Here is a 14,785-nt window from a genome sequence, read left to right as displayed (position 1 = left end):
ACCGTAACTGCACAAAACAAAAATGTTCCTTTCAAAGTCATTATACTTCCGAATTTCCGCGCCCCCCGAATCTCCTGAATCAGATGCCTCTAGTTTTGCCGACTCAATCCATGTCCCTTTGAAATGTTCTGCTTCCACCCACACTATGAAATGTGCTACGAACTTATAGAATCATGGAATGGTTACAGCACGGAAGGCCATTCGGCCCGTCGAGCCCGTGCCGAATCTCAGCGAGTCCCACTCCCCCGCCCTTTCCCTGTAGCCCTGCAATTGTTTTTCCTTCAGACACTGATCCAGCTCCCGTTTGAAAGATAAGATTGAGTCTGCCTCCACCACCCTTTCAAGCCGTGCATTCCAGATCCTAACCACTCGCTGCTAAATGGCCACCTCCTGTTCCTATGTGTAAAGTCTGGGAAACACTAGATCAATTCCTGCCACACTCACAGCCTTCCTAAATATAGCACCATCACTCTATTCTCATAAAACCAGGTCCTGAAGTATAGGCCAGCTGTGCAGGTTAAAGCTCTGGTTATGTTCCGAACATTGCTGTAGTGTTTCCGTAATGTAGTGGTTATTAGATTCACCTCACACGCGAAATGTCCCTGGTTCAAAACTGCGCGGAAACATTTTGAAAACATGTTCAATTAAATATTTGAAGAAATGGATTTATTCATAATAGTGGTTCAATATTAACAAAAAGCAATGTCCCACAACCTTGTTAAATTTTCTGATATCTCTGTTCAGTTCTGTATACACTCAAACTGAATGCTCATAAAAGTATTGGAGTGGGAACTCACTAGATAACAGCACAGCTGGCAATGTTTGTGGAATATATTCGCGCAGCCAAAACACACAATGACAACCTGGAATCGTGCAGCACCGAATCCTCGGGGAAAAACAGTTAAATGCTTCGTCCCTGGGTGGGCTCGAACCACCAACCTTTCGGTTAACAGCCGAACACGCTAACCCATTGCGCCACAGAGACTGACGCAATTACATGGTGCAAGACATCCCAAACCAGGGTGTCAGTCAGTTAAAGCTTCAGATTGCTCTGACCGGGATGGAACTTGTCCACTCTCAGTTGTACTTTTCCCAAGTAAAGGGTGGGACATTCATTGTGGATGCGTGGAAGCAGTCTGGTCCCGCACACTGCAGACACTTCCATGTCACCACCAACCAGCTCTCCCACAACCGGTATGATCTACCTTCCAGCCTTCCAGTGCCTTGTCTGTGACGAAGTATTCTGATTGTCCCGAAGCCGGTATTCGGTTTTAATTCCTTTTCAGCTCCTGAATGTGGATATTGCCGTGATTAAACGCGACTTCAACTGTAATATCCCCTGAGCCTCCCATTACTAACTGAAGATCCCTTTAATCACGACAACTAAGAGAATGCTCACCCCTCGAACTGATGTGTGGGAAACACTTCTTCCAACAACTCAGCCAACTTTCTGCTTCACGTCGGGGTCTTCGAATAAGCGAACGAACTTTTGAAAATCACGTCGGGGTCACCAAAATGTTGTAAACAGCTGTCTTGCTCTTTTCGCTTCGTTGCTTTTAACGTCGAATTTCCCGCACACACTCCGTTGTAGTAAAGGCAGGATCGGGTCTTTTAGTTAAACATTCATACTAAACAAACCAAGTATGAAAGTTACTGAGAACACTTCACAAAGGCAGCTTGCTTCGATTTCCGTGGCTGCTTGAGACACACACCTTCCAAATGTCCAGTGTCTCTGGTGTCTGTGTCTCTGCAGTCCATAAATGTCTCATATTTATACTGAAAAAGCCTTTAAACTCTTATTCTTTGCATTTAGACAATCCAGACGAATTGCTTTCTGAATCGTTTAACAGACAGACTTAATATTGCTTGTTTAACCTACAGATCTCATTATATAGTAACAAGTTTAAACTCAAATACAGAACATACAGACATCGTCAAATCGTTTAGTCCTGAATTTCCATTATTCCCACCGTAACAAGGTACTCAAATATATAACATCCAGACAATGACCAGTTACTCATCTCACTGGCTGAAGGCACCACATTGTCTAACAGTCTCTTTTCCATCCAAACTTCAATCTTCCTGTTTTTTAATCCAAACTTCAGACTGCATGCTGAAGCAAAGAGTTCAGCAATGCGGGACTGTGCTCCCACAGAGAACACGATTTGACAACGAGACTTGTCGATCAAGCATCAATGATAAAGGCAATAAAATTGCCCACCAGCACCAGGTATCTTTTACTTGTTTGTCCCAAATCTTCAGCAGCTGGGACAACCAAGAATTGAAGTTCCACTGAGATTTGAACTCAGATTGCTGGAATCAAAGTCCAGAGTGCTCACCATTACACCATGGAACCAAACACACAAAAATATTTGAAAAAATTCTCAAAAACAACAAAATCATTGCCACCATTACACTTTGGCTCGGCCTTTTCTCATGTCTCGCATCAGTTTCCCTTCTTTACGCTCTGCTAATTATCGGCGCAGAGCAATTCACATAGATGCCGTCGAGGCTATGGTTTCTCAAGTAGTTGTTTCTGTTTCACACTGTTCATCACAGCTTGTACTTCAGTCTTGCCAGGTAAAAAATGCTTTGGCATTGCAATGCATTAATGTAAAATGCTTGGCATGAAAAGAAAACGTTTTGTCGAGTGCGAAGGTTCACTAGACTGATTCCCAGGATGGCAGGACCGACATATGAGGAGAGACTGGATCGACTGTGCCTTTATTCACTGGCGTTTAGAAAGATGAGATGGGATCTCATAGAAACATATAAAATTCTGATGGGACTGGACAGGTTAGATGCAGGAAGAATGTTCCCAATGTTGGGGAAGTCCAGAACCATGGAACACAGTTTAAGCCATTTAGGACCAAGATGAGGAGAACATTCTTCACTCAGAGAGTTGTTAACCTGTGCAATTCACTACTGCAGAGAGTTTTTGATGAAGGTTCGTTGGATATATTCAAGCGGGAGTTAGATGTGGCCCTTCCGGCTGAAGGGATCAAGGGGTATGGAGACAAAGCAGGAAATGGGTACTGAGGTGAATGATCAGCCATGATCTTATTGAGTGATGGTGCAGGCTCGAAGGGTCGAATGGCCTACCCCTGCAAGTATTTTCTGTGTTTCTTTGATTCTATGCAGTGCCTGCATTTCAAACAGCATTGCTTTTATTGATCCTGCGGAATGCATATTGCACACATAATCTCAGCACACATTGTGCAGACAAAGGCAGCATTTGACGACAAACCGATTTGTCCTCCGCTGATTTGTAGCAGATAACTGATTGTTGAACACACGATTTGACAACTAGACTTGCAGATCAAGCATCAATGACAAAGGCAACAAAACTGCCCACCAGCACCAGGTGTCTTTTACTTGTTAGTCCCAAATTTTCAGCAGCTGGGACAAAAAGCATTCAGGTTCAACTGAGATTTGAACTCAGATCATTAAATTTAGAGTCCAGAGTGTTCACCATTACACCATGGCAACAACCATGACAAAATCTTTGAAACATTTCTCAAAAACAACAAAACCATCTGCAACATTACAATTTGGCTCGGCCTTTTCTCTTCCATCGCATCAGTTTTCCCTCTTTACGTTCTGCTAATTATCGATGCAGAGCAATTCACACAGATACCGTCGAGGCTATGGGTTCTCAAGTAGCTGTTTCTGTTTCATACTGTTCATCACAGCTTGTACTTCAGTCTTGCCAGGTAAAAAGTGCATTGGCATTGCAATGCATTAATGTAAAATGCTTGGCATGAAAAGAAAATGTTAATTTTTTCGAGTACAAAACATGCAGTGCCTGCATTTCAAAAGCGTTGCTTTTATTCATCCTGCTGAATGCATATTGCACAGATAATCTCAGCACACATTGTGCAGCTAAAGGCAGCATTAGATAAAAAACTGGTTTCTCCTCCGCTGATTTGTAACAAGTAACTGATGGTTGAGCACATGATTTCACAACTAGACAAAGCAACACTGACAAAGGCAACAAAACTGCCCACCAGCACCAGGTGTCTTTCACTTGTTTGTCCCAAATTTGCAGCAGCTGGGACAGCAAGAATTGAGGTTCCACCACAATTTGAACTCAGATCACTGGTTTACTGAGTCCAGAATGCTCACCATTACACCATGGAACCAATCATGCCAAAGTTTTTGAAACATAGAAACATCGAAACATAGAAACATAGAAAATAGGTGCAGGAGTAGGATGGCAAAAATTCGTGGGACAACCTCCCCTGTGTTTGGACTCATTGGAAAGGAAATTTAATTTGGAACTATCAACCAGAAAGTTTGGGATCTAACTGGAAGAAACTACGAGTTTTAATCGAATTTGGGATTTTACAAGGCAGATTGGGTCCGTGTGGAAAGGGCTGAGAACTAAAGGATCGTTCAAAGAAACCAGTTTGGGTATTGGAGCTGTCTGGGATATTGAAGCTGAACAAATTGTCTGGGGAATTGTGTAAACTCGAAAACCCATCTCCCCGGGAGACATTAACATAGCAACAATCAACCCAGAGATAGCCAGCCATCACTCAGAGCAGGAAACCCATCCAGCGGAAACATAATGACAATGGCCCATCCATCCCGCATGGAAAATCCAGGCCGAGGCTGACATTGCAAATACCAAAAATCTAATTTTCCCGATCAAGAAACAAATTCAAAAGATCGACACATCTGAGACAGGTTACCATTAATGGGCCCACCAAAATATAACAAAGAGATATCAAGCCCAACCAAAATTAAAATCAAAGAATCGGGGCTCATTTGGCACGCAGATTAGAATGGCTCCCAAATTATAACTGGGGCCCTGTTTTTTAACGAAAGAAGGAGAAGGGGAACGAGGGAAAAAGAAGAGAGACCACTGCAGCAGTTTGTAATAAGCCTTCCAGAGAGATTGCTACACAGCCTCCGATGCAGGTCTTCTGAGCTCCGACATCTTCAGCCTCGACGACTCTCCTGGACCACACTGCCCTGCTACCGAAGGAGAAGGAAGAACATCATCACAGCAGAGAAAGCAGTTCCCAGTAACTTCCGACATCATAATCGCGGCAGCAACTGACCACAGCCAACGTGGTAACATCGATAACATCGCGACCGACAAATTCTAAGATTAACAGTCCTCAAGAAGAAACCGAAGCTTCGAAAGTTTCCCCTCTACAATCTGTTCCTCGGTAACAACAGGTGAAACATTACCCAAAAGAACTTTAAAACCAATTGCTGACAGAAGAAAGTGGGTACTCACCCATAAATCCAAAATGCGCCCTGCCGCATCAGCGGACACCACCCAACTGAAGACTACGCAGCAAGAAGTCTTTCACAACATTCAGGGTATGGCAAGCAGAACTTACAGCGTCCAGTGAACCCCAATATTGCGAACCACCGCCAACTGACAATAAGAGGATTGGTGAGCATAATCCCTGTTTGCCCGAGAGTTTGACCTAGTCAGAGTTAGGCATTGGGATGTGGGAGGTGTATTATTATTCTGTAACCCCATGAATGTTTGGTAAAGTGTTTTTTTATTCTAGTAATTACAAGCTTGACATTGTACATTCTTAACCTTGTTAAAATTGAGGTTCTTTGCACCAAAACTAGTTGTCTCTTGTTCTTTGTCACATCGCCAAATAAATCTAAAGTCTAGAACCCAGGAAGTGCGAGCGATTCAATCCGCTCAGAACGTCAGAGGTGAACTTGATCCCACACACCACCCCCAAGAGAATGGCGACCACGGCAGGACTTTGCTGTAAAGGATGTGATGCAGAGATTGCTGTTTTGGAGGAAAGAACCAATATGACAGAAAGGATTTTCTCCGATGTGTATAAGAAAGTGAATGTCACTCATCAATGCTTGAAACTATCATTAAGGAAGAAATAGCGGGACATCTAGATAGGAAGAGTGCAATCAAGCAGACGCAGCATGGATTCATGAAGGGGAAATCATGTTTAACTAATTTACTGGAATTCTTTGAGGATATAATGAGCATGGTGGTTAGAGGTGTACCGATGGATGTGGTGTATTTAGATTTCCAAAAGGCATTCGATAAGGTGCCACACAAAGGTTACTGCAGAAGATAAAGGTACGTGGAGTCAGAGGAAATGTATTAGCATGGATAGAGAATTGGCTGGCTAACAGAAAGGAGAGAGTCGGGATAAATGGGTCCTTTTTGGGTTGGAAATCGGTGGCTAGTGATGTGCCACAGGGATCGGTGCTGGGACCACAACTGTGCACAATATACATAGATGACCTGGAGGAGGGGACAGAGTGTAGTGGAACAAAATTTGCAGATGACACAAAGATTACTGGGAAGAAAGCGGGTTGTGTAGAGGACACAGAGAGGCTGCAAAGAGATTTAGAAAGGTTAAGCGAATGGGCTTAGGTTTGGCAGATGGAATACAATGTCGGAAAATGTGAGGTCATCCACCTTGGGGAACAAAACAGTAAAAGGGAATATTATTTGAATGGGGAGAAATTACAACATGCTGCGGTGCAGGGGGACCTGGGGGCCCTTCTGCATGAATCCCAAAAAGTTAGTTTGCAGGTGCAGCAGGTAATCAGGAAGGCGAACGGAATGTTGGCCTTCATTGCGGGAGGGATGAAGTACAAAAGCAGGGAGGTCCTGCTGCAACTGTATAGGGTATTGGTGAGGCCGCACCTGGAGTACTGCATGCAGTTTTGGTCACCTTACTACAGGAAGGATATACTAGCTTTGGAGAGGGTACAGAGACGATTCACTATGCTGATTCCAGAGATGAGGGGGTTACCTTATGATGATAGATTGAGTAGACTGGGTCTTTTCTCGTTGGAGTTCAGAAGGATGAGAGATGATCTTATAGAAACATTTAAAATCATGAAAGGGATAGACAAGATAGAGGCAGAGAGATTGTTTCCACTGGTCGGGGAGACCAGAACTAGGGGGCACAGCCTCAAAAGATGGGCGAGCCAATTTAAAAGCGAGTTGAGAAGGAATTTCTTCTCCCAGAGGCTTGTGAATCTATGGAATTCTCTGCGCAAGGTAGCAGTTGAGGCTAGCTCATTGAATGTATTCAAGTCACAGATAGATAGATTTTTAAACAATAAGGGATTTAAGGGTTATGGGGAGCGGGCGGATAAGTGGAGCTGAGTCCACGGCCAGATCAGCCATGATCTTGTTGAATGGCAGAGCAGGCTCGAGGGGCTAGATGGCCTACTCCTGTTCCTAATTCTTATGTTCTTATTTAATGGGTGCTTGGTCTGTTGCGCGCTGAGCATCCAGGATACGCTGCGGCCCTGGACACCCAGCAAGGACCATAAGGAATCAGTAGAAAAGACAATTTGGTTGGCCTGCCTACAGCGACAGGTCCAACTCCTAGATAAGAACATCGAGTCACTGCAGGCAGAACGATGTGAATGTGCAGAAACATCACATGACAGGGCTATAGCAGAAGAAAGATGTTGGGGGGAACTCCGTAAACTAAAACATGGAAAGACACAACGAATGGAAAGGTTCAAAAACAGCCAGAACTATTTTCAGTGTCAGGTTACCGAGGCTAAGAATAATGAAAAGATACTGTGGGAGGAAAACACTCGCCTCACCCTTCAAGTAAAAGAGTTGGAGGAGAAGTTAAGAGACGTACAACAGGGGTGCCCCCGGCTGAGTTATTCATGAAAAGGACACTTAAAACCAGACTCTCGCTGGTTCACCCCAACCTGCATGATCAGGTAGAGAGCAGGTGGCAGCAACAAAATGTAAACGATGGTCGCGCCACTGTGTCACGGGAAATTGATCTGAATGACCCTGTGTATTTTCTAAACTATGGACATGGTCCCAAGTGGATCGCAGGCACGGTGATAGCGAAAGAAGGGAATAGGGTGTTTGTCATCAAACTCGACAATGGACAAATTTGCAGAAAGCACCTTGACCAAACGAGGCTGCGGTTCACAGACTGCCCTGAACAACCCACAGCAGACACCAGTTTTTTCGAGCCCACAACAGACACCCAAAGGATCAACGACACCACGCCGGACCAGGAAATCGAACCCATCACGCCCAACAGCCCAGCAAGGCCAGGCTCACCTAGCAGCCCTGCAGGGCCAACAACACGCCAGCCCAACGAGGGCACAGCCAACATTCCCGACCGCGTCACCTTGTAAATAGTTTTCATTTGACTTTGCGGGGGGGAGTGACATTGTGCATCTGTAAAGCATGCACTCCCATGTTCCACCACCAGGGAGCTCATCCCCTGAAGTCCCAAGCGATCCCAACATCCCTTGGGAGCACTATTTCTAAGCCGGCCCCTGAGGCCTGTTCCTCACACTGGAATGTCTTATTAAAGACTGAGCTCACTGTTACTTTAATCTCACTGTGTGCAGCCTCATCTGTGTGAGGAACACAATAGTGGTGAGGAATCATCTTGAACCGCTGCAGTCCGTGTGGTGAAGATGCTCCCACAGAGCTGGTAGGGAGGGAGTTCTAGGCTTTTATCCCAGTGACGATGAAGGATGGTGTGTGTCTAAATCTAACAATGGCTGGTGTCACAGGCACCAAACATTTGAAAGCAATGTCCTAAAATGCGGTGTGTAAAATGGGAAGGGATAATAATTCATGACATGCAAAGCCTGTTTAAAATGGGACCGTATAAAATTAATGTGAATATTTTGCTGCCTGACAGGGTTTTGGAAGCAGATTTAATATTAACTTTCCAAAGGGAAATATAATTGAAAAAGAAACATTTGCAGGGTGCTAGGAATGGGACTAATTGGAAATTTCTTTCACAGAGCCAGCACAGGTAACAACATAAGAAATCGGAGCAGTAGTAGGCCATATGTCCCCTCAAGCCTGCTCCACCATTCAATAAGATCATGACTGATCGTTGATCTCAACTCCACTTTCCAGCTCGATCTCCCGATCCCTTGATTCCCCGAGACTCCAAAAATTGACCTAACGCAGCCTTGAATATATTCAGAGACTCAGCATCCACAGGCCTGATGGGCAGAGAATTCCACAGATTCATAACCCTCTGAGTGAAGAAATTCCTCCTCATCTCTGTCTTAAATGGCCGACACCTTAACCTGAGACTGTGCCCCCTGGTTCTCGACACTCATGCCCAGGGAAAACAACCTCTCAGCATCTGCCCTGTCAATCCCCTTCAGAATATTGTGTGCTTCAATGAGATCACCTCTCATTCTTCTAAACTACCGGAGAGTATCGTCCCATTCTACACAATCTCTCAACTTAAGACAGTCCTCTCATCCCAGGAATCAATCTGGTGAATCTCTGTTGTACCACCGCCCAGGCAAATATTTCCTTCCTTAAATAAGGAGACCAAAATTGTGCGCAGTACTCCAGGTGTGGTCTCACCAGGGCCCTGTACAATTGTAGCAAAACTTCCTTACTCTTGTACTGTGGGCTATATATTAGCTACTATGGGCCGAGTGCCCTGTTTTTTTGCTGATTCGATGGTTGTATAAAAAGTTATTAAAAATTGACAGTTGCTCGGCAAACATATTTGTATTTCCTTCAGTGTACTCCTTACTCTTCAAGGGCTAGATTTTCCCCAAGCAGTTTTGTCGGCGCACTGATCTCAAGCGCATTGACTTTGCGCGCTGGAAACGGCTCGGGGAAAAACTCGCCCCATCCTGGCCGCTGTGTACAGTCCCCGGAGTCCTGGCGTGGTGTCGATGGTGAAGTGGGGGGCGGAGCCAAATGCCTGCGCCGAAAACACTGCCGACACCTTCGCGCATGCGCAGTAGGGAAAGAAAACTTGGCACTCTGCCATTTTTAAACAGTGTCAAACACGATGAAAAGCACAGCAGCTTCTCAGCTTCTCCGGTCGCTCGGCGGGCTCTCCCCCGTCCCTCCCCGATAAAATGCACAGCTCCAGCAGCTGAACTTCTCCGGTCCACAAGCTCACACTTCTCCGGTGTGTCTTCCCTCCCCTATCCCAGGGATACAGGGACCGAGTGTAATGGAGCCAAGTTTGCTGATGATAAAAAGATGGGTGGGAAAGTAAATTGTGATACAGCAAAGAAAATCTCAATTCCGGAAGAACAATATGGAAAAGTACAGTGACCCCGACGTGATATAAACACGCAGCCTTCTGATCTGGAGTCAGACACACGACCGTTGCACCACGAGGTCTACAGTACAGAGTGCCCATGTTTGTATACATGAAGGATCCTGAAACACAGTTTCATTTACCCTGCATTGGTGCAATGAAAGGGCTTTAAAATCCCCGGCCACTCCCACCGTGGGTCAGACAGCATCAGAAGCAGTGCCCACCTGTCACTCACCCTCTCACGCCCACTTTCATCACCTGCTGCCCGCGGATTGCAGCAAATCCAGTTCATCATCATCATAGGCAGTCCCTCGAAGCGAGGATGACTTGCTTCCACGCCAAAAAAGGATGAGTTCACAGGTGTTTCAATGATCGACCTAATATTCCAGGTCCCGAACTGCATGTTGAAGGATGGAAGATACCTGTGCGTGGATTTTTTTAACGTGTGGTGGCCGTTGCACCCCAGCCATCACACGGGCTTGACAGAGCGAGGTCTTGGTCCAGTGGCAAGTGTGATCAAAGACGACTGGAGACCAGCTCTGCTGCACGGATCTGGTGTACACACATATCGCAGTGTGGGCTGGTCCGTGCTGTCCCTGGACCCCTGGCCCTGAACTCACACCGCCCCTGGGCCCCGATCACATCCCTCCACAGTCTCTCGCTGCTCCTGCTGTACCTGCCCACGCTCCAATCACCGACCTGGACTTTGATGACATCACTCTTCGCTGCCGTCGCCCTCCTGCACCAGCTCGCGCTGTACCTTGCCGTGGGACACCACCACGCTGCTCCAGGCCGCCGCTCACACTCCTTTTATGGCCCCGACCTGCCGCTGGTGTTCTCACGCAGGTCGGAGCCTCCACGCTGCTCCCAGCAAATCCAGTTACACGCCGTGTCACCGCACAATTCTCAGCTGTGATTGTAAGCTGACTATATTTAAAGCTATCGCGGAGAGTGCAAACAGTGTTCCCTGGTCGTCTAGTGGTTAGGATTCGGTGCTTTTGCTGCCGTGACTTGGGTTCGATTCCCGGTCAGGGAAAGCATTTTTGCAGTGCAAGTTGACAAATATAATTCAAGCCTGTGATATACTGAATAATTGTTTCAATCATCATTATTCCACCCACATGTGTTGCACACTGAAGGAAATACAAATATGTTTGCTGAGCGATGGCCGAATTTTCATAACTTTTTATACAACCGTAGAATCAGCAGAAAAACAGGTTATTCGGCCCATAGTACCTAATATATAGCCCACAGTATAAGAGTAAGGAAATCTTGCTACAATTGTGCAGGGCACTGGTGGGACCACACCTGGAGTACTGCACACAGTTTTGGTCTCCTTATCTGAGGAAGGATATACTTGCCTTGGAGGTGGTACAACAGAGGTTCACCAAATTGATTCCTGGGATGAGAGGACTGTCCGATGGTGAGAGATTGTGTAGAATATGCTGATACTCTCTGGAGTTTCGAAGAATGATCGGTGATCTTGTGGATATATGAACGGAATACATGGAATTAAGGACAGTAAAGTAAACTGGAGATATGAAAATGTATAAAGCCATGGTAGAATAGCTGGGAGAATGTCAGATTGCAAATAGTGCAACATCCGCACAGTTAACAGTCTTTCTCAAGGTTTCAAGTTACTAATCCTGCCAATAACATAAATTGTAACATGAAATGAATATATGGATAAATCTACAAAATTGCAACGTCTCAGCTGGTAGTCACACCATAAATTGAAACATTCAGAGGCAATGCTTGAGCTTTCGTAAAAACATCTCATATAGATTGACTAATGAGTGGCTGAGTTAGAATGTCAATCTAATTGTATTTTGTTATCTATTTTCAAAACTGTATAACTGTTGTCGCTTTACGATGTAACTTCACTTATCCGTAGGGAGTGTGTACGCTCGATCGAGAAAGTATATCTTCTGTCTGATAAGTCTTGCCGGCCAGTAAAATAAAGACTGCTTTGTTCAAAGCACAAGAGGTATTCGACTCTGTAATTTTACTGAACCAGATTGAGAGAAAAGAATCTACATTTACATTTGGTGTCAGAAGTGGGATCTCAACGGACGACTGCCGAAAACTTGCGAATTAAGAGCCAGACTAGCCTTGGACGAGACGAGGGGAAAGTGGCCACTGGAGTGAGTATGATTTCAATACTGCTCCAGTTTCCCCCGGTTTCAAAAGTCTGAGGAAAGTTTAGCCACTCGCTGGTTCTCAGGTAGTGTCTGAACGAGATCCAGGACAATCTGGTGAATACCTTTCAAACTTAGAATAGGGATAGAGATAGGGAAATTGCGTGATGACGCAAACCAAGCGGCGACTTGGAAAGATAGGTTATAGTTAGAGCTAGATAGGGATAGATGATCAATCATGGATCCAAAAATTAATAGGAAAGAAAAGAGACTCTTGTGAACGTCTGTTTAAATGAGAAATGCTTCTGTGATTTTTACTGTAAAAAAAAAAGCCGGGGAGTTGTGGTTTGTTTTATCTCAAACAGAATGAACGTTTTCCTGTATGTGGGAAGTTTAAGAGTGTGAACCTTATTGAATTACATATATTCGGATGATAAGTTACGGAGCCAGGAAATGCACAAAGGATAGGTTTGTTGGTGGTTAAAAAAAAGGATTTAACATGCTCACTTACTTGTCGAAAGAACACATTCAGAGAAGGCACAGCAAAACAACTGAGATGGATTCAAAACGATTCAAAAAAAATATTATATTAAATAACATGACCTTGAGGCTGGAACAATTGAGATAACGAAAAGCAGTCCACAGCCTACGTGCCAGACTTCTCTCTAGTTATGGAAAAGACAAAAAAAAGTAACGTACTAAATAGGTGCTGAAAACAAAATGTTCTGAGATTTTAAATTATGAGAAAAATTCCACTGCAGTCTAAAAGAAAAAAATCACCCCTGTCCAGTTGGCAGAAAAACTCCATTAAATTAGGGCTTTCATTGACTGATTGGATTTAAACTGCGCAGTGACGCGATAGGATAGGGAAATTTGGAGACGAAAAGAAATTAAATTTAGAAAATTAGGCTCACAGGGAATTAAATAAGGCTTATGGGGAATTAAATAGAGGATAGGTGTTCAAATCAGGTGTGACATCGACCTTGTATATCACTTGGCCCGTCTCGGCACTGATTGAATTTAAATCACGCAGCAACTCGAAAGGTAAGGCTGACACAGACGCGCAGCGGCGCTAACGCGTGGTGATGCGAGAGGTGCGGCGGCGTGAGCGTCCGGCCGAGTAAAGGAGGGCTAACGCAGACGCGCAGCGGCGCTAACGCGTGGTGACGCGAGACGTGCGACGGCGCAAGCGTGCACCCGAGTGAACGTGGGCCGATGCGAACGTGCAGCCACGCGAACCACGAAATAATATCAAGTCATTGCTGATTTTTGTAGGTCCGTTTATAGTAAGTTTGTTAAGTCTGTTTACTTCAAGTTGGAATCGCGCGGTGACACGAGCTGCGGGGCGATGTGGCTTTGTGTTAGTTTAGTAAGTTTGTTAAGTCTGTTTCAAGTTTGAATCGCGCGGCGACGCGAGCCGTGGGGTGACGCGGCTTTGTGTTAGTTTAGTAAGTTTGTTAAGTCTGTTCAAGTTTGAATCGCGCGGCGACGCGAGGCGCGGGGCGACGCAGCTTTGTGTTTGTTTAGTAAGATTGTTAAGTCTGTTTCAAGTTTGAATCACGCGGCGTCGTGAGCCGCGGGGCGACGCGGCTTTGTGTTAGTTTAGTAAGTTTGTTAAGTCTGTTTACTTCAAGTGTTTAAAATCGCGCGGCGACGCGAGCCACGGGGCGACGCGGCTTTGTGTTAGTTTAGTAAGTTTGTTAAGTCTGTTTATTTCAAGTATTTTGAATCGCGTGACGATGCAAGCCATGGGGCGACGTGGCTTTGTGTTAGTTTAATAATGTCTGAAAGTTTTAAGTTTGTTTAAATCGCATGACTACATGAACGCGTAACGACATGGTAATATGAGGGACAGCGTGAAAATGGGTAATCAGTTGGATAAAACAACGGATGCGGATAGTCCGCTACAAAAGTAAAAACATCTCATATAGATTGACTAATGAGTGGCTGAGTTAGAATGTCAATCTAATTGTATTTTGGTATCTATTTTCAAAACTGTACAACTGTTGTCGCTTTACGATGTAACTTCACTTATCCGTCGGGAGTGTGTACGCTCGATCGAGAAAGTATATCTTCTGTCTGATAAGTCTTGCCAGTCGGTAAAATAAAGACTGCTTTGTTCAAAGCACAAGAGGTATTCGACTCAGTAATTTTATTGAACCAGATTGAGAGAAAAGAATCGACATTTACATTCTCATTGAAACGGATAATATTCTGAAGGGGATTGACAAAGTAGATGTTGAACAGCCCGGCTAGCTCAATTGGTAGAGCATGCGATTCATGATCTCAAAGTCGTGGGTTCGATTTGAGCAAATTATTTTCCTTAAACTTTATGTTGCATTCACGGGAAAACATCTTCAGTGAACCCATGATCTTCTTTGCACAATAAAAGGAATGCGAACTGAGGGAGAGTTGATAATTTAATCATTTGTTCTGTGATCTGCATAAGAACACAAGAACCAGGAGCAGGAGTCTGCCATTTGGCCCTTCGAGCTTGCCTTCTTTTGCACCGAAACAAATTATAACCGTGTTTTTAAATTAGCAGTGTGAGATATTTAGAGGGCACCTTTCAATGCTTCACAAAATGTTCCTTTCGCTACAGCCACCTGG

At 44.8% G+C, this 14,785-nt stretch overlaps 2 non-coding genes across 2 annotated transcripts; both read right to left on the bottom strand.

The window, feature by feature from the left end:
• Positions 1–911: 911 nt before the first annotated feature.
• On the bottom strand, positions 912–985 carry trnan-guu (transfer RNA asparagine (anticodon GUU)). The gene has a single exon. It is a non-coding gene; the product is annotated as a tRNA-Asn (tRNA).
• A 1,299-nt stretch (positions 986–2,284) lies between these two features.
• On the bottom strand, positions 2,285–2,356 carry trnaq-uug (transfer RNA glutamine (anticodon UUG)). Its single transcript has one exon. It is a non-coding gene; the product is annotated as a tRNA-Gln (tRNA).
• Positions 2,357–14,785: the final 12,429 nt, after the last annotated feature.

The sequence above is a fragment of the Pristiophorus japonicus genome, unplaced genomic scaffold (assembly GCF_044704955.1).
Source record: "Pristiophorus japonicus isolate sPriJap1 unplaced genomic scaffold, sPriJap1.hap1 HAP1_SCAFFOLD_170, whole genome shotgun sequence".
In the NCBI taxonomy this organism is placed as follows: domain Eukaryota; kingdom Metazoa; phylum Chordata; class Chondrichthyes; family Pristiophoridae; genus Pristiophorus; species Pristiophorus japonicus.
Note: the sequence above shows the minus strand (reverse complement) of the source record. Positions and strands in the feature narration are given on the sequence as shown.